This window comes from Hyla sarda, unplaced genomic scaffold (genome assembly GCF_029499605.1).
Source record: "Hyla sarda isolate aHylSar1 unplaced genomic scaffold, aHylSar1.hap1 scaffold_69, whole genome shotgun sequence".
In the NCBI taxonomy this organism is placed as follows: Eukaryota; Metazoa; Chordata; class Amphibia; order Anura; family Hylidae; genus Hyla; species Hyla sarda.
In genome coordinates, this window is record NW_026610707.1 from 695469 (window position 1) to 717085 (window position 21617).

A 21617-nucleotide genomic window follows, 5' to 3' on the forward strand; every position below is an offset into this window, starting at 1 on the left:
AATCGTGACAATAGTACTGATATACAGCTCCTTTATAACACCGCTATATACTAACATAAAATAGTACTGATACACAGCTCCCGTATAACACCGCTATATACTAACATAAAATAGTGCTGATATACAGCTCCTGTATAACACTGCTGTCACGATGCCGGCTGGCAGGTAGTGGACCCTCTGTGCCAGAGAGGGATTGGCGTGGACCGTGCTAGTGGACCGGTTCTAAGCCACTACTGGTTTTCACCAGAGCCCGCCGCAAAGCGGGATGGTCTTGCTGCGGCGGTAGTGACCAGGTCGTATCCACTAGCAACGGCTCACCTCTCTGGCTGCTGAAGATAGGCGCGGTACAAGGGAGTAGGCAGAAGCAAGGTCGGACGTAGCAGAAGGTCGGGGCAGGCAGCAAGGATCGTAGTCAGGGGCAACGGCAGAAGGTCTGGAAACACAGGCAAGGAACACACAAGGAACGCTTTCACTGGCACTAAGGCAACAAGATCCGGCAAGGGAGTGCAAGGGAAGTGAGGTAATATAGGGAAGTGCACAGGTGAAAACCCTAATTGGAACCACTGCGCCAATCAGCGGCGCAGTGGCCCTTTAAATCGCAGAGACCCGGCGCGCGCGCGCCCTAGGGAGCGGGGCCGCGCGCGCCGGGACAGAACAGACGGGGAGCGAGTCAGGTAGGAGAGCCGGGGTGCGCATCGCGAGCGGGCGCTACCCGCATCGCGAATCGCATCCCGGCTGGCAGCGGGATCGCAGCGCCCCGGGTCAGAGGACGTGACCGGAGCGCTGCAGCGGAGGGAGTGAAGCGAGCGCTCCGGGGAGGAGCGGGGACCCGGAGCGCTCGGCGTAACAGTACCCCCCCCTTGGGTCTCCCCCTCTTCTTGGAGCCTGAGAACCTGAGGAGCAGACTTTTGTCAAGGATGTTGTCCTCAGGTTCCCAGGATCTCTCTTCAGGACCACAACCCTCCCAGTCTACTAAAAAAAAATTTTTCCCTCTGACCTTTTTGGCAGCCAAAATTTCCTTGACCGAGAAGACGTCCGAGGAGCCGGAAACAGGAGTGGGAGGAACAGATTTGGGAGAAAAACGGTTGAGGATGAGTGGTTTGAGAAGAGAGACGTGAAAGGCATTAGGGATACGAAGAGAAGGAGGAAGAAGAAGTTTATAAGAGACAGGATTAATTTGACACAAAATTTTGAAAGGACCAAGATAGCGTGGTCCCAACTTGTAGCTAGGGACACGGAAGCGGACATATTTAGCGGAGAGCCATACCTTGTCTGCAGGGGAAAAAACGGGGGGAGCTCTTCTTTTCTTATCCGCGAACCTCTTCATGCGTGAAGAAGCCTGTAAGAGAGAATTTTGGGTCTCTCTCCATATAATGGAAAGGTCACGAGAAATTTCATCCACAGCGGGCAGACCAGAGGGCAAGGGGGTAGGGAGGGGGGGAAGAGGGTGACGGCCGTACACCACGAAAAATGGGGATTTGGAGGAAGATTCAGAGACCCTGAAGTTATACGAGAATTCGGCCCATGGAAGGAGATCTGCCCAGTCATCCTGGCGGGAGGAAACAAAATGTCGCAAATAATCACCCAGGATCTGGTTAATTCTTTCTACTTGTCCATTGGACTGGGGATGATATGCAGAGGAAAAATTTAATTTAATCTTGAGTTGTTTACAGAGAGCCCTCCAGAATTTAGACACGAATTGGACCCCTCTATCCGAGACAATCTGCGTAGGCAACCCGTGAAGACGAAAAATGTGTACAAAAAATTGTTTAGCCAACTGAGGCGCAGAAGGAAGACCAGGAAGAGGGATGAAATGTGCCATTTTGGAGAATCGATCAACGACCACCCAAATAACGGTGTTGCCACGGGAAGGGGGTAAATCAGTAATAAAATCCATACCAATCAGAGACCAAGGCTGTTCGGGGACAGGCAGAGGATGAAGAAAACCAGCGGGCTTCTGGCGAGGAGTCTTATCCCGGGCACAGATAGTGCAGGCTCGCACAAAGTCCCCAACATCCGTCTCCAGAGTCGGCCACCAATAGAAGCGGGAGATGAGTTGCACAGATTTCTTGATGCCCGCATGACCTGCGAGATGGGAGGAGTGACCCCATTTGAGGATTCCGAGGCGTTGGCGTGGAGAAACAAAGGTCTTTCCTGGAGGAGTCTGCCTGATGGAGGCAGGAGAAGTGGAGATCAGGCAGTCAGGTGGAATGATGTGTTGCGGAGGGAGATCAACTTCTGAGGCATCCGAGGAACGAGAGAGAGCATCGGCCCTAATGTTCTTATCGGCAGGACGAAAGTGAATCTCAAAATTAAATCGGGCAAAGAACAGAGACCACCGGGCCTGGCGAGGATTCAGCCGTTGGGCAGACTGGAGGTAGGAGAGGTTCTTGTGGTCGGTGTAGATAATAACAGGAAATCTTGATCCCTCCAGCAGATGCCTCCATTCCTCAAGTGCTAATTTAATGGCTAGAAGCTCTCGATCCCCGATGGAGTAGTTCCTCTCCGCTGGAGAGAAGGTCCTAGAGAAAAAACCACAAGTGACAGCATGCCCGGAAGAATTTTTTTGTAGAAGAACAGCTCCAGCTCCCACTGAGGAGGCATCAACCTCCAATAGGAAGGGTTTGGAAGGGTCAGGTCTGGAGAGCACGGGAGCCGAAGAAAAGGCAGACTTGAGTCGTTTAAAGGAGTCTTCTGCTTGAGGAGGCCAGGACTTGGGATCAGCATTTTTTTTGGTTAAAGCCACGATAGGAGCCACAATGGTAGAAAAATGTGGAATAAATTGCCTGTAATAATTGGCGAACCCCAAAAAGCGTTGGATAGCACGGAGTCCGGAGGGGCGTGGCCAATCTAAGACGGCAGAGAGTTTGTCTGGATCCATCTGTAGTCCCTGGCCAGAGACCAAATATCCTAGAAAAGGAAGAGATTGGCATTCAAACAGACATTTCTCAATTTTGGCATAGAGTTGGTTGTCACGAAGTCTCTGAAGAACCATACGGACATGCTGGCGGTGTTCTTCTAGATTGGCAGAAAAAATTAGGATATCGTCCAGATATACAACAACACAGGAGTATAACAGATCACGAAAAATTTCATTGACAAAGTCTTGGAAGACGGCAGGGGCGTTGCACAGTCCAAAGGGCATGACCAGATACTCAAAGTGTCCATCTCTGGTGTTAAATGCCGTTTTCCACTCGTCCCCCTCTCTGATGCGGATGAGGTTATAGGCGCCTCTTAAGTCCAATTTAGTGAAGATGTGGGCACCTTGGAGGCGATCAAAGAGTTCAGAGATGAGGGGTAAGGGGTAGCGGTTCTTAACCGTGATTTTATCAAGACCGCGGTAGTCAATGCAAGGACGTAGGGAGCCATCTTTTTTGGACACAAAGAAAAATCCGGCTCCGGCAGGAGAGGAGGATTTACGGATAAAGCCCTTTTTTAGATTCTCCTGGACGTATTCGGACATGGCAAGAGTCTCTGGGGCAGAGAGAGGATAAATTCTGCCCCGGGGTGGAGTAGTACCCGGGAGGAGGTCGATAGGGCAATCATAAGGCCTGTGAGGAGGTAGAGTCTCAGCTTGTTTTTTGCAGAAAACATCCGCGAAGTCCATATAGGCCTTAGGGAGACCGGTTACTGGAGGAACCACAGAGTTACGGCAAGGGTTACTGGGAACCGGTTTTAGACAGTTCTTGGAACAAGAGGACCCCCAACTCTTGATCTCCCCAGTGGACCAATCCAGGGTTGGGGAATGAAGTTGAAGCCAGGGAAGTCCAAGGAGAATCTCCGAGGTGCAATTGGGGAGGACCAAAAGTTCAATCCTCTCATGATGAGATCCGATGCTCATAAGAAGGGGCTCCGTGCGGAAACGTATGGTACAGTCCAATCTTTCATTATTTACACAATTGATGTAGAGGGGTCTGGCGAGACTGGTCACCGGGATGTTGAACCTGTTGACGAGAGAGGCCAAAATAAAATTTCCTGCAGATCCAGAGTCCAAGAAGGCCACTGTAGAGAAGGAGAAGGCAGAGGCAGACATCCGCACAGGCACAGTAAGACGTGGAGAAGCAGAGTAGACATCAAGGACTGTCTCACCTTTGTGCGGAGTCAGCGTACGTCTTTCCAGGCGGGGAGGACGGATAGGACAATCCCTCAGGAAGTGTTCGGTACTAGCACAGTACAGGCAGAGGTTCTCCATACGGCGTCGTGTCCTCTCTTGAGGTGTCAGGCGAGACCGGTCGACCTGCATAGCCTCCACGGCGGGAGGCACAGGAACAGATTGCAGGGGACCAGAGGAGAGAGGAGCCGAGGAGACGAAACGCCTCGTGCGAACAGAGTCCATATCTTGGCGGAGTTCCTGACGCCTTTCAGAAAAACGCATGTCAATGCGAGTGGCTAGGTGAATAAGTTCATGTAGATTAGCAGGAATTTCTCGTGCGGCCAGAACATCTTTAATGTTGCTGGATAGGCCTTTTTTGAAGGTCGCGCAGAGGGCCTCATTATTCCAGGACAATTCTGAAGCAAGTGTACGGAATTGTACGGCATACTCGCCAACGGAAGAATTACCCTGGACCAGGTTCAACAGGGCAGTCTCAGCAGAAGAGGCTCGGGCAGGTTCCTCAAAGACACTTCGGATTTCCGAGAAGAAGGAGTGTACAGAGGCAGTGACGGGGTCATTGCGGTCCCAGAGCGGTGTGGCCCATGACAGGGCTTTTCCGGACAGAAGACTGACTACGAAAGCCACCTTAGACCTTTCAGTGGGAAACAGGTCCGACATCATCTCCAGATGCAGGGAACATTGGGAAAGAAAGCCACGGCAAAACTTAGAGTCCCCATCAAATTTATCCGGCAAGGATAAGCGTATCCCAGGAGCGGCCACTCGCTGCGGAGGAGGTGCAGGAGCTGGCGGAGGAGATGACTGCTGAAGCTGTGGTAGCAACTGTTGTAGCATAACGGTCAGTTGAGACAGCTGTTGGCCTTGTTGCGCTATCTGTTGTGACTGCTGGGCGACCACCGTGGTGAGGTCAGCGACAACTGGCAGAGGAACTTCAGCGGGATCCATGGCCGGATCTACTGTCACGATGCCGGCTGGCAGGTAGTGGACCCTCTGTGCCAGAGAGGGATTGGCGTGGACCGTGCTAGTGGACCGGTTCTAAGCCACTACTGGTTTTCACCAGAGCCCGCCGCAAAGCGGGATGGTCTTGCTGCGGCGGTAGTGACCAGGTCGTATCCACTAGCAACGGCTCACCTCTCTGGCTGCTGAAGATAGGCGCGGTACAAGGGAGTAGGCAGAAGCAAGGTCGGACGTAGCAGAAGGTCGGGGCAGGCAGCAAGGATCGTAGTCAGGGGCAACGGCAGAAGGTCTGGAAACACAGGCAAGGAACACACAAGGAACGCTTTCACTGGCACTAAGGCAACAAGATCCGGCAAGGGAGTGCAAGGGAAGTGAGGTAATATAGGGAAGTGCACAGGTGAAAACCCTAATTGGAACCACTGCGCCAATCAGCGGCGCAGTGGCCCTTTAAATCGCAGAGACCCGGCGCGCGCGCGCCCTAGGGAGCGGGGCCGCGCGCGCCGGGACAGAACAGACGGGGAGCGAGTCAGGTAGGAGAGCCGGGGTGCGCATCGCGAGCGGGCGCTACCCGCATCGCGAATCGCATCCCGGCTGGCAGCGGGATCGCAGCGCCCCGGGTCAGAGGACGTGACCGGAGCGCTGCAGCGGAGGGAGTGAAGCGAGCGCTCCGGAGCGCTCGGCGTAACAACTGCTATATACTAACATAAAATAGTACTGATATACAGCTCCTATATAACAGCGCTATATACTAACACAAAATAGCACTGATACACAGCTCCCACATAACACCGCTATATACTAACATAAAATAGTACTGATATACAGCTCCCGTATAACACCGCTATATACTAACATAAAATAGTACTGATACACAGCTCCCGTATAACACCGTTATAAACTAACATAAAATAGTACTGATATACAGCTCCAGTATAACACTGCTATATACTAACATAAAATAGTGCTGATATACAGCTCCTGTATAACACTGCTATATACTAACATAAAATAGTACTGATATACAGCTCCCGTATAACACCGCTATATACAAACATAAAATAGTACTGATATACAGCTCCTGTATAACACTGCTATATACTAACATAAAATAGTACTGATATACAGCTCCTATATAACACCGCTATATACTAACATAAAATAGTACTGATATACAGCTCCCGTATAACACCGCTATATACAAACATAAAATAGTACTGATATACAGCTCCTGTATAACACTGCTATATACTAACATAAAATAGTACTGATATACAGCTCCTGTATAACACCGCTATATACTAACATAGAATAGTACTGATATATAGCTCCCGTATAACACCGCTATATACTAACATAAAATAGTACTGATATACAGCTTCTGTATAACACCGCTATATACTAACATAAAATAGTACTGATATACAGCTCCTGTATAACACCGCTATATACTAACATAAAATAGTACTGATATACAGCTTCTGTATAACACTGCTATATACTAACATAAAATAGTACTGATATACAGCTCCCGTATAACACCGCTATATACAAACATAAAATAGTACTGATATACAGCTCCTGTATAACACCGCTATATACTAACATAGAATAGTACTGATATATAGCTCCCGTATAACACCGCTATATACTAACATAAAATAGTACTGATATACAGCTTTTGTATAACACTGCTATATACTAACATAAAATAGTACTGATATACAGCTCCTATATAACAGCGCTATATACTAACACAAAATAGCACTGATACACAGCTTCCACATAACACCGCTATATACTAACATAAAATAGTACTGATACACAGCTCCCATATAACACCGCTATATACTAACATAAAATAGTACTGATATACAGCTCCTGTATAATACCGCCATATACAAACATAAAATAGAACCGAGACACAGCTCCCGTATAACACCACCATATTTGATCATATAATATTACCAATACACAGCTCTCGTATATCACCGCCATACACTAACATAAAATAGTACCCATACACATCTCCCATATAACACCACTATACATGATCATATAATAGTACCAATACACAGCTCCTGTATAACACCGCCATACAAGAGTATATAATAGTACCGATATACACCTCCCGTATAACACCGCCATACAATAGTATATTATAGTACCAATACACAGCTCCTGTATAACACCACCATACAAGAGTATATAATAGTACCAATACACAGCTCCTGTATAACACCGCCATACAAGAGTATATAATAGTACCGATATACACCTCCCGTATAACACCGCCATACAAGAGTATATAATAGTACCAATACACAGCTCCTGTATAACACCACCATACAAGAGTATATAATAGTACCGATACACCTCTCCCGTATAACACCACCATACAAGAGTACATAATAGTACCAATATACACCTCCTGTATAACACAGCCATACAAGAGTATATAATAGTATCAATATACACCTCCCGTATAACACTGCCATACAAGAGTATATAATAGTACCAATACACAGCTCCTGTATAACACTGCCATACAAGAGTATATAATAGTACCAATATACACCTCCCATATAACACCACCATACAAGAGTATATAATAGTACCAATACACAGCTCCAGTATAACACCACCATACAAGAGTATATAATAGTACTAATATACACCTCCCGTATAACACCGCCATACTAGAGTATATAATAGTACCAATACACACCTCCTGTATAACACCACCATACAAGAGTATATAATAGTACCGATACACAGGGTCCCCATCATACTGCCATACGGAGCGTATATTTCTTCATGCTAATTCTGGGGTTGTTCACCTGAACCTTTTCCTTATACCGCGGCCACATCTCTTAGGAGTTTGGTAGATTCTGTACAACCTGTCTGCAGCCGGCGCCCCCTAGTGGTGAGGACAGGCAGTCATCATTCTTACATGTAATATACTGCAGTGTGGTAGAGGGTTTGGCGCTCTGTGTCAGACACGGACCATTACCTATATACTATGTAGGTTTTCTGAGGATCCCGTCCCCCGGCAGTCGCCGACCGCTCCTCATCATCTCTAATCACATTAATTAATATTCACAATCTAATTAGCGGATCCAATTAATGAGGACATTTAGGTTGCTTTGCAATTAGGACTCATTACAGAAAATAGAGATAATATTGTCTGAGATTTACATGTCGCAAAGAAACGCAAAATGTTTCGAGAATTATTAGTGAATCTATAGACGGAAGATAACAAAAAACCGATACGGAGAATATATAAAATATACAATATATAAATGTATAATATACAGGATCTAATTTATAAAGATGTAATATACAGGATATAATGTACAGGATCTAATATACAGGATATAATATACAGGATCTAATATATAAAGATGTAATATACTGGATATAATATACAGGATCTAATATATAAAGATGTAATATACAGGATATAATATACAGGATCTAATATATAAATATATAAAGATGTAATATACAGGATATAATATACAGGATCTAATATATAAAGATGTAATATACAGGATATAATGTACAGGATCTAATATATAAAGATGTAATATACAGGATATAATATACAGGATCTAATATATAAAGATGTAATATACAGGATATAATATACAGGATCTAATATATAAATGTATAATATACAGGATCTAATATATAAAGATGTAATATACAGGATATAATGTACAGGATCTAATATATAAAGATGTAATATACAGGATATAATGTACAGGATCTAATATATAAAGATGTAATATACAGGATATAATATACAGGATCTAATATATAAAGATGTAATATACAGGATATAATATACAGGATCTAATATATAAAGATGTAATATACAGGATATAGTATACAGGATCTAATATATAAAGATGTAATATACAGGATATAATATACAGGATCTAATATATAAATGTATAATATACAGGATCTAATATATAAAGATGTAATATACAGGATATAATGTACAGGATCTAATATATAAAGATGTAATATACAGGATATAATGTACAGGATCTAATATATAAAGATGTAATATACAGGATATAATATACAGGATCTAATATATAAAGATGTAATATACAGGATATAATGTACAGGATCTAATATATAAAGATGTAATATACAGGATATAATGTACAGGATCTAATATATAAAGATGTAATATACAGGATATAATGTACAGGATCTAATATATAAAGATGTAATATACAGGATATAATATACAGGATCTAATATATAAAGATGTAATATACAGGATATAATGTACAGGATCTAATATATAAAGATGTCATATACAGGATATAATGTACAGGATCTAATATATAAAGATGCAATATACAGGATATAATATACAGGATCTAATATATAAAGATGTCATATACAGGATATAATGTACAGGATCTAATATATAAAGATGTAATATACAGGATATAATATACAGGATCTAATATATAAAGATGTAATATACAGGATATAATGTACAGGATCTAATATATAAAGATGTAATATACAGGATATAATATACAGGATCTAATATATAAAGATGTAATATACAGGATATAATGTACAGGATCTAATATATAAAGATGTAATATACAGGATATAATATACAGGATCTAATATATAAAGATGTAATATACAGGATATAATATACAGGATCTAATATATAAAGATGTAATATACAGGATATAATATACAGGATCTAATATATAAAGATGTAATATACAAGATATAATATACAGGATCTAATATATAAAGATGTAATATACAGGATATAATATACAGGATCTAATATATAAAGATGTAATATACAGGATATAATGTACAGGATCTAATATATAAAGATGTCATATACAGGATATAATGTACAGGATCTAATATATAAAGATGTAATATACAGGATATAATATACAGGATCTAATATATAAAGATGTAATATACAGGATATAATGTACAGGATCTAATATATAAAGATGTAATATACAGGATATAATATACAGGATCTAATATATAAAGATGTAATATACAGGATATAATGTACAGGATCTAATATATAAAGATGTAATATACAGGATATAATATACAGGATCTAATATATAAAGATGTAATATACAGGATATAATGTACAGGATCTAATATATAAAGATGTAATATACAGGATATAATGTACAGGATCTAATATATAAAGATGCAATATACAGGATATAATATACAGGATCTAATATATAAAGATGTAATATACAGGATATAATGTACAGGATCTAATATATAAAGATGTAATATACAGGATATAATATACAGGATCTAATATATAAATGTATAATATACAGGATCTAATATATAAAGATGTAATATACAGGATATAATATACAGGATCTAATATATAAAGATGTAATATACAGGATATAATATACAGGATCTAATATATAAAGATGTAATATACAGGATATAATATACAGGATCTAATATATAAAGATGTAATATACAGGATATAATATACAGGATCTAATATATAAATGTATAATATACAGGATCTAATATATAAAGATGTAATATACAGGATATAATGTACAGGATCTAATATACAGGATATAATATACAGGATCTAATATATAAAGATGTAATATACTGGATATAATATACAGGATCTAATATATAAAGATGTAATATACAAGATCTAATATATAAAGATGTAATATACAGGATATAATGTACAGGATCTAATATACAGGATATAATATACAGGATCTAATATATAAAGATGTAATATACTGGATATAATATACAGGATCTAATATACAGGATATAATATACAGGATCTAATATATAAAGATGTAATATACTGGATATAATATACAGGATCTAATATATAAAGATGTAATATACAAGATCTAATATATAAAGATGTAATATACAGGATATAATATACAGGATCTAATATATAAAGATGTAATATACAGGATATAATATACAGGATCTAATATATAAAGATGTAATATACAGGATATAATATACAGGATCTAATATATAAAGATGTAATATACAGGATATAATATACAGGATCTAATATATAAATGTATAATATACAGGATCTAATATATAAAGATGTAATATACAGGATATAGTATACAGGATCTAATATATAAAGATGTAATATACAGGATATAATATACAGGATATAATATATAAAGATGTAATATACAAGATCTAATTTATAAAGATGTAATATACAGGATATAATATATAAAGATGTAATATACAAGATCTAATTTATAAAGATGTAATATACAGGATATAATATATAAAGATGTAATATACAAGATCTAATTTATAAAGATGTAATATACAGGATCTAATATATAAATGTATAATATACAGGATCTAATATATAAAGATGTAATATACAGGATATAATGTACAGGATCTAATATATAAAGATGTGATATACAGCTTCTAATACACAGGATATAATATATAAAGATATAATATACAGGAAAATGTTCACTGCTCAAAAAATAAAGTGAACACATTGTAGATCAGAATGAACTAATCGTATGAAATCCTTTCCTCTTTACATAGTTGAATTCGCTGACAACAAAATCACCAAAAATTATCAATGGAAATCATTAACCCCTGGAGGTCTGGATATGGAGTCACCCTCAAAATCACAGTGGAAAACCCCACTACAGGCTGATCCAACTTTATGTAATGTCCTTAATACAAATCCCAATGAGGCTCAGTAGTGTGTGTGGCCTCCACATGCCCGTATGACCTCCCCGCCTGGGCATGCTCCTGATGAGGTGGACGATGGTCTCCTGAGGGATATCCTCCCAGACCTGGACTAAAGCATCCGCCAACTCCTGGACGGTCTGTGGTGGATGGAGCGAGACGTCCCAGATGTGCTCAATCGGATTCAGGGGAACGGGCGGCCAGTCCATAGCATCAATGCCTTCCTCTTGTAGGAACTGCTGACACACTCCAGCCACATGAGGTCTAGCACTGTCTTGTATTAGGAGGAACCCAGGGCCAACCGCACCAGCATATGGTCTCACAAGGGGTCTGAGGATCTCATCTCGTACCTAATGGCAGTCAGGCTACCTCTGGCAAGCACATGGAGGGCTGTGCGGCCCCCCCAAAGAAATACCACCCCACACCATTACTGACCCACCGCCAAACCGGGCATGCTGGAGGATGTTGCAGGCAGCAGAACGTTCTCCATGGCGTCTCCAGACTCTGTCACATGTGCTCAGTGTGAACCTGCTTTCATCTGTGAAGAGCACAGGGCGCCAGTGGTGAATTTGCTAATCTTGGTGTTCTCTGGCAAATGCCAAACGTTCTGTACGGTGTTGGGCAGTAAGCACAACCCCCACCTGTGGAGATGATGGTGATGTAAGCATTAATGGATTTTGTATGTATTAAATTTATAATAATAAAAAAAAAATAATGACCTTCACTAATGAAGATATTAAACAATATTGGTCCCAGTACAGATCCCTGAGGTCCCCACTGGTGACAAGACCTTGCTCTGAATATTCTCCATTGACTACAACCCTCTGTTGTCTGTTACTCAGCCACAGCCTAATCCACTCAACAATATGGAGTCCAAGCTCAATGACTGCGGTTTATTGATAGGGGACAGTGGGACAGTGTGAAAAGCCTTACTAAAATCTAGATATGCGATGTCTACTGCCCCTCCGCCATCTATTATTTTAGTCACCCAGTCAAAAAAATCAATAAGATTTGTTTGACATGATCTCCCTGAAGTAAACCCATGTTGTTTTTCATCCTACAATCAATGGGATTTTAGATATTCCACAATCCTCTCCTTTAGTAGGGTTTCCATTAATTTCCCCACTATTGATGTCAGACTTACTGGCCTAGAGTTGCCTGATTCCTCCCTACTACCTTTCTTGTGAATGGGCACCACATTCACTAATTTCCAATTTTCCGGGACGACTCCTGTTACCAGTGATTGGTTAAATAAATCTGATAACGGTTTTGCTCGCTCACCACTAAGCACTTTTAATAATTTTGGGTGTATCCCATCAGGCCCCTGTGATTTATTTGTCTTCACTTTAGACAGCAAACTTATAACCTCTTCTTCTGTAAAGATACATGCATCAAACGATTCCTTCGTTTTCCTCTCTAATGGAGGTCCTTTTCCTTCTTTTTCTTCTGTAAAAACTGAACAGAAGTATTTATTAAGGCAGTCGGCTCGCCCCTTATTCTCTTCTACATACCTTCCTTCCTTTGTTTTTAATTTAGTTATTCCTTGTTTTAATTTCCTTTTCTCATTTATATCTCTGAAGAATGTCTCACCCCCTTTTTTTTACAGACTGAGCTAGTTTTTCTTCTGCCTGCGCTTTAGAAGTTCTTATAACTTGCTTGGCCTCTTTCTGCCTAGTCTTGTAGATTTCCCATCTTCATTGCTCTGGGTTGTTTTATAATTACTAAATGCAGTTTTTTGTTTTTTATGATTTTGGCCCCTTCTGCTGAGTACCACAGGGGTCTCTTCCTTTTTCTGCTTTTACTGACAAGTCTAATGCAGTTTTCTGTTGCCTTCAATAAAGCGTCTTTTAAGTTGTCCCATTTCTCCTGGACTCCATGTAATCGGTTCCAGTCTGATACGGACTCATTTATGACTAATCTCATTTTTGAAAAGTCTGTTTTCTAAAATCTAAAACTTTTGTTTTTGTGTGGTGACTCCTTCACTGTTCTTATATTAAACCACACTGATTGGTGATGACTAGATCCCACACTGACCGGTGATCACTAGATCCCACACTGACTGGTGATCACTAGATCCCACACTGACTGGTGATCACTAGATCCCACACTGATTGGTGATGACTAGATCCCACACTGACTGGTGATCACTAGATCCCACACTGACTGGTGATCACTAGATCCCACACTGACTGGTGATCACTAGATCCCACACTGACTGGTGATCACTAGATCCCACACTGACTGGTGATCACTAGATCCCACACTGACTGGTGATCACTAGATCCCACACTGACTGGTGATCACTAGATCCCACACTGACTGGTGATCACTAGATCCCACACTGACTGGTGATCACTAGATCCCACACTGACTGGTGATCACTAGATCCCACACTGACTGGTGATCACTAGATCCCACACTGACTGGTGATCACTAGATCCCACACTGACTGGTGATCACTAGATCCCACACTGACTGGTGATCACTAGATCCCAAGCTTTCGCCAACAATAACATCATACACCGAATCCCTATTTGGGAATACCAAATCCAAAATGGCCTCCCTCCGGGTTGGCTCCTCAAGCACTTGTTGTAGAGATAATCCCAGGAGGGAATTTAGAATATCTGGACTCCGGGCAGAACTTGCTATTTTGGTTTTCCAGTTTATATCCGGAAGATTGAAGTCTCCCATAATGATAATTTCTCCTTTCATTGTCATTTTAGATATTTCTTCAACTAGTAGATCATCTAATTCTTTAACTTGTCCAGGTGGTCTGTATATCCCACCTACACGAGTTATTATATGATTACTTACCAGGGGTCTATATATCCCACCTACATGAGTTATTATATGATTACTTACCAGGGGGTCTGTATATCCCACCTACATGAGTTATTATATGATTACTTACCAGGGGTCTATATATCCCACCTACATGAGTTATTATATGATTACTTACCAGGGGGTCTGTATATCCCACCTACACGAGTTATTATATGATTACTTACCAGGGGTCTATATATCCCACCTACATGAGTTATTATATGATTACTTACCAGGGGGTCTGTATATCCCACCTACATGAGTTATTATATGATTACTTACCAGGGGTCTATATATCCCACCTACATGAGTTATTATATGATTACTTACCGGGGGTCTGTATATCCCACCTACATGAGTTATTATATGATTACTTACCGGGGGTCTGTATATCCCACCTACACGAGTTATTATATGATTACTTACCGGGGGTCTATATATCCCACCTACACGAGTTATTATATGATTACTTACCGGGGGTCTGTATATCCCACCTACATGAGTTATTATATGATTACTTACCGGGGGTCTGTATATCCCACCTACATGAGTTATTATATGATTACTTACCGGGGGTCTGTATATCCCACCTACATGAGTTATTATATGATTACTTACCGGGGGTCTATATATCCCACCTACATGAGTTATTATATGATTACTTACCGGGGGTCTATATATCCCACCTACACGAGTTATTATATGATTACTTACCGGGGGTCTGTATATCCCACCTACATGAGTTATTATATGATTACTTACCGGGGGTCTGTATATCCCACCTACATGAGTTATTATATGATTACTTACCAGGGGTCTATATATCCCACCTACATGAGTTATTATATGATTACTTACCGGGGGTCTAAATATCCCACCTACATGAGTTATTATATGATTACTTACTGGGGGTCTGTATATCCCACCTACACGAGTTATTATATGATTACTTACCAGGGGTCTATATATCCCACCTACATGAGTTATTATATGATTACTTACCAGGGGGTCTGTATATCCCACCTACATGAGTTATTATATGATTACTTACCAGGGGTCTATATATCCCACCTACATGAGTTATTATATGATTACTTACCGGGGGTCTATATATCCCACCTACATGAGTTATTATATGATTACTTACTGGGGGTCTGTATATCCCACCTACACGAGTTATTATATGATTACTTACCAGGGGTCTATATATCCCACCTACATGAGTTATTATATGATTACTTACCAGGGGGTCTGTATATCCCACCTACATGAGTTATTATATGATTACTTACCAGGGGTCTATATATCCCACCTACATGAGTTATTATATGATTACTTACCGGGGGTCTATATATCCCACCTACATGAGTTATTATATGATTACTTACCGGGGGTCTGTATATCCCACCTACATGAGTTATTATATGATTACTTACCAGGGGGTCTGTATATCCCACCTACATGAGTTATTATATGATTACTTACCGGGGGTCTATATATCCCACCTACATGAGTTATTATATGATTACTTACCGGGGGTCTGTATATCCCACCTACATGAGTTATTATATGATTACTTACCAGGGGTCTATATATCCCACCTACATGAGTTATTATATGATTACTTACCAGGGGTCTATATATCCCACCTACACGAGTTATTATATGATTACTTACCAGGGGTCTATATATCCCACCTACATGAGTTACTGCATGATTACCAAACTGCAGCGTAACCCAAACTGACTCTATGTTGTCCTCACTAACATGTATTTGGTTAGATTTTATACTATCTTTCACATATATAAACAATTACCATATATAAACAATTACCATATATAGACAGTTACCATATATAGACAGTTACCATATATAGACAGTTATATATGTCTATATATGGTAACTGTTTATAAATGGTAACTGTCTATATATGGTAACTTCTATATAAGGTAATTGTTTATATATGATAACTGTCTATATATGGTAACTGTTTATATATGGTAACTGTCTATATATGGTAATTGTTTATATATGGTAATTGTTTATATATGGTAACTTCTATATAAGGTAATTGTTTATATATGGTAATTGTTTATGTATGGTAACTTCTATATATGGTAACTGTCTATATATGGTAATTATTTACCGTATATATGGTAACTGTCTATATATGGTAACTTCTATATGTGGTAACTGTCTATATATGGTAATTATTTATATATGGTAACTGTCTATATATGGTAACTGTCTATATATGGTAATAGTTTATATATGGTAGCTGTTTATATATGGCAATTATTTATATATGGTAATTGTTTATATATGGCAATTGTTTATATATGGTAACTGTCTATATATGGTAACTGTCTATATATGGTAACTGTCTATATATAGTAAATGTTTATATATGGTAATTGTTTATATATGGTAACTGCTATATATGGTAACTCTCCATATATGGAAACTCTCACATGTATGATGTGTCCATATGTGGACAGTTCCACCTATCAGAGTTGCCCAGGGAAGCCGGGTAGTTGTTCTCTGTAGTGCGCCCCCTAGTGTGTGGGTCAGTGAGCGATTATACTGCTTTAAAAGCAAAATGCTTGGTAGCTTTTAGAGTAGTGGTCTCCAAACTGTGTACCTCCAGATGTTGCAAAACGGCTGTCCAGGCATGCTGGGAGTTGTAGTTTTGCAACATGTAAATTGCCTTCGCCTTTTGTGCCATCTATCGGGCTCCTTGTTGTTGTTCCGTTCATGATACAATTCTTTCTCTTTCTCTTTTTTTTCCCACAAAACAAAGGCGACCGCAGCCGCTCAGCGCTGTGAATAGAGAAGCGTCTGACTGATCCACCGGCCGCGGCCAAAACCCGCCGACGCTAATTGCCTTTCAAATGCCCTCATTAATCAAAGCGCGAAGAATCAGTGACAGGAGGCCTGTCATCGTCTCCCGACTCCTCGCCACTCACCTCGCAGCGTGGGGCCCAACCCTGCCCTTTTAAATGGAAGTGCGCTGCCTGCTCACCGCCGCGCGCACCTGGGCTTATCTCCGAAAGGTCTGCACAGGCGCCGCGGCCCAATCCGTCTCCGGAGGCCAATTTACTTGTTGTTTAATGATTCCTAACTTTCATGTTTGTAAATGAGCGCGCCGCACGATAATACCGATAAACAAATTTAATTAGTCTCCGCGTTTTATTTTTTTATTTTTTATCCCCCCTCCCCCTCCAGTCCTGTGTTTATACGAAAAATAAAAACCGCAGCGCCAGGACACAGCGAGAGGCTCAACAATATCATCGCAAATGATTTCTGTCTCTTTACGTCCCGCCGCTTCTGTCCTCGACCCTAATGGGCCCCTCGAGTGATAAAATCGTTAGGGCTGGTGTGACCGAAATGTCGCCTTCGCGGCCGCCGATTTACTTCTCACGTTTTTAATTTTAGAAAAAGAAAGAACAACGAATGTCGATAAATTCACCGTACGCACCTGATCTGGATAATACCGCCGGCGTATTGTGGAATTGTGAGCACATGACATTATATTACTATTATATTATATCAGTGATGTCATACAGGGGGCGGGGCTGTGATCACATGTCATTATATTACTATTATATTATATCAGTGATGTCATACAGGCGGCGGGGCTGTGATCACATGTCATTATATTATATCAGTGATGTCATACAGGGGGCGGGGCTGTGATCACATGTCATTATATTACTATTATATTATATCAGTGATGTCATACAGGGGGCGGGGCTGTGATCACATGTCATTATATTATATCAGTGATGTCATACAGGGGGCGGGGCTGTGATCACATGTCATTATATTACTATTATATTATATCATTGATGTCATACAGGGGGCGGGGCTGTGATCACATGTCATTATATTACTATTATATTATATCAGTGATGTCATACAGGGGGCGGGGCTGTGATCACATGTCATTATATTATATCAGTGATGTCATACAGGGGGCGGGGCTGTGATCACATGTCATTATATTACTATTATATTATATCATTGATGTCATACAGGGGGCGGGGCTGTGATCACATGTCATTATATTACTATTATATTATATCAGTGATGTCATACAGGGGGCGGGGCTGTGATCACATGTCATTATATTATATCAGTGATGTCATACAGGGGGCGGGGCTGTGATCACATGTCATTATATTACTATTATATTATATCATTGATGTCATACAAGGGGCGGGGCTGTGATCACATGTCATTATATTACTATTATATTATATCATTGATGTCATACAGGGGGCGGGGCTGTGATCACATGTCATTATATTACTATTATATTATATCATTGATGTCATACAGGGGGCGGGGCTGTGATCACATGTCATTATATTACTATTATATTATATCAGTGATGTCATACAGGGGGCGGGGCTGTGATCACATGTCATTATATTACTATTATATTATATCAGTGATGTCATACAGGTGGCGGGGCTGTGATCACATGTCATTATATTACTATTATATTATATCAGTGATGTCATACAGGGGGCGGGGCTGTGATCACATGTCATTATATTACTATTATATTATATCAGTGATGTCATACAGGGGGCGGGGCTGTGATCACATATCATTATATTATATCAGGGATGTCATACAGGGGGCGGGGCTGTGATCACATGTCATTATATTACTATTATATCAGTGATGTGATACAGGGGGCGGGGCTGTGATCACATGTCAATATATTAATATTATATTATATCATTGATGTCATACAGGGGGTGGGGCTGTGATCACATGTCATTATATTACTATTATATTATATCAGTGATGTCATACAGGGGCGGAGCTGTGATCACATGTCATTATATTACTATTAAAATATATCAGTGATGTCATACAGGGGGCGGGGCTGTGATCACATGTCATTGTATTACTATTATATTATATCAGTGATGTCATACAGGAGGCGGGGCTGTGATCACATGTCATTATATTACTATTATATTATATCAGTGATGTCATACAGGGGGCGGGGCTGTGATCACATGTCATTATATTATATCAGGGATGTCATACAGGGGGTGGGGCTATAGCATAATATTTGTAGACCCTGATCTGATACATTGTCTCCATATGTCGGTCACATGACCTTTACCGCATTACTCTCGGGCTACATTGTAATAGTTCATTAATTGGGGCGATACAATTTTGCAGGATGGCGCTGAGACGCTTTGATCTTTTTTTCTCAGACAAATCAACCATCTGACGTCTAATTTCCCGATAATGGCGCCTTCCTTTTGGCGCTGTCGCGGCTATCTCGCTCCTTCCCCGGAGTATGGTGCCTTGCAGTCGTCTTCTTCGGATGTTCTCTATTGGTGATGTTTAAAGCGTCGGCGGAAAGTTCACACGTTGAGGATTTGATGCATCTCTCGCTCTCCCGGGCAGATTAACATTTCAAACGCGTTATAAATGTTTCAAGTAGAAATTGGCGTAAGTGGGAATAATAATGGACGCCGCGTACGGCTCTTAATTTCAGAAGTGCTGTCAGCATTCAATTAAGGTATGAAAGTGAATGAGAGCGGCGCCCGGAATACCGCGCCGCATCACTAAGCAAAAAATATATATACGATGGGTACATTTAAATAAACGCTGCGGCTATTTGGTTAACAAAAAAAAATCGTGTTGCTGGATTACCGGGTAATTGGATGCGGGCGGCGATGATCTGCCCCTATTGATGCCCCTGGGGGATACACGACATTACTAATTACTAATATATATATTTAGCTGTTTGCTAATAAAGCAGAGCTGCAGTGTAAAGCAAGGTGAACAGGAGCAGAATGAGATTCTAATGTAGGGTTTCTGAACCAGGGTGCCTCCAGCTGATGCAAAACTACATCTCCCAGCATGCCCAGACAGCCAAAGGCTGTCTGGGCATGCTGGGAGATGTAGTTTTGCAACAGCTGGCGGCTCCCTGGTTGGGAAATACTTGTTCAAATGATAATGGTAATAGATTTCAACTGTGTTCTAATAAAGCAGAGCTGCAGTTCTAGCCCAGGGGCAGCTGTTATTAACCCCTAAATGTTCGTGACGCCAGGGCGTGTTGTTCCCAATAACCACCCGAACTGTAGCACCGCTATGCCAAGGTTCGGCAGGGTAATAATAGTCCAAGACTACGTTAGGGTTAATGGTAGCTTAAGGCTGCATTCACACCACGTTTTTGCAATACAGTTCCTGTATCAGGTTTTTGATGAAAAACTGATTCCTCAAAACCTGACTAAACTGTATCAAAACGTGTGTACAAATTTTAACCCGTATACGGTTTGAAAAATGATGTCGGGTTGCATCCGTTTTTTAAGAAAAAAAATGTATACGTTTTTAACTCTTCACTCCATTATTAATAAAGTTTCACTTGTTTGATTGAAATTACAAGATAAAAAAACTGTGCAAAGTCAAAAACATATGGTGAAAACCTGATGGAACCGCACACACAGTTCTGTACAGTTCCCATTGACTCCCATGTTAAAAAAAAACGTATACGGTTTAATACAGTTTTTCACCTGGACCAGGAAACGTGGTAGACTATGGTTTTGGGTACGAGTAAAAAAATGGACAAAACCATATGCGATGCAAAACGGACTAAACCGGATGATGCGTTTGAGATACAGTTTACAATGTTAAGTCAATGCATACGGTTTTCTATACGGTTACATACATTTTTTAACTTGAATCCGTATACGGGAACTGTATAACAAAAACGTGGTGTGCGCGCACCCTTACTGAGGTAGACAGATGGAAAGAGTCTTTACAGCTAGACCAGCACCCCAGAGAAGTGACCAGTAACACGGAGGGGACCACGCAGCTTGCTGGGACTTGTAGTGTTTGGACAGACTTCAACTCAGCCACGCTGACTATAATAGACTTGACTTGACTGTAGGTAGTGACAGCAGACATAGATGACATGACT

At 40.7% G+C, this 21617-nt stretch overlaps 1 long non-coding RNA gene across 3 annotated transcripts in view; it reads left to right on the forward strand.

Annotated features, from left to right (window-relative positions):
• Positions 1 to 17826, forward strand: part of LOC130343845 (uncharacterized) — a 136534-nt gene extending 118708 nt beyond the window's left edge. For all 3 annotated transcript variants that reach the window (XR_008882998.1, XR_008882999.1, XR_008883000.1), the window contains one exon: positions 17463 to 17826. This is a non-coding gene — a long non-coding RNA (uncharacterized LOC130343845). The remainder of the gene's footprint in view (positions 1 to 17462) is intronic.
• Positions 17827 to 21617: the final 3791 nt, after the last annotated feature.